Source organism: Penaeus monodon, chromosome 20, assembly GCF_015228065.2.
Source record: "Penaeus monodon isolate SGIC_2016 chromosome 20, NSTDA_Pmon_1, whole genome shotgun sequence".
Lineage (NCBI taxonomy): Eukaryota > Metazoa > Arthropoda > Malacostraca > Decapoda > Penaeidae > Penaeus > Penaeus monodon.
The window spans coordinates 38,799,979-38,800,264 of NC_051405.1; the positions used below are offsets into that span (position 1 = coordinate 38,799,979).

Below are 286 nucleotides of genomic sequence, written 5' to 3' on the forward strand. Positions count from 1 at the left end.
AGTTGCTTTTCTCTTCAAGTTTCGAAGTCTTCATATGACTCCGTCCGTCGGTGATGACAGATCCTAGTCTTCAAGAAAAGTGACACTCTTCATGGATGTCTTAAGGAGCTGACATCCGGCGGAAACAAGAGTCTTCTGCCAAGTTAGTCGACGTGTCAGGAATTAAGTCTCTTGGAGATTCCTTCCTTTTCTTTCCATGCATTTCGCGATGGAAGATGTTAACGCGGAGTTAATGCGACGTTCTTAGTCTGCGAGATTATGCGAAATCTGATAGAATGTCGACTGA

The 286-nt window shown here is 44.1% G+C and overlaps 1 protein-coding gene across 1 annotated transcript in view; it reads right to left on the reverse strand.

Moving 5' to 3' along the window:
• Positions 1-286, reverse strand: part of LOC119585807 (alkaline phosphatase, tissue-nonspecific isozyme-like) — a gene marked incomplete at its 5' end in the record, with an annotated part of 89,217 nt that overhangs the window by 87,921 nt on the left and 1,010 nt on the right.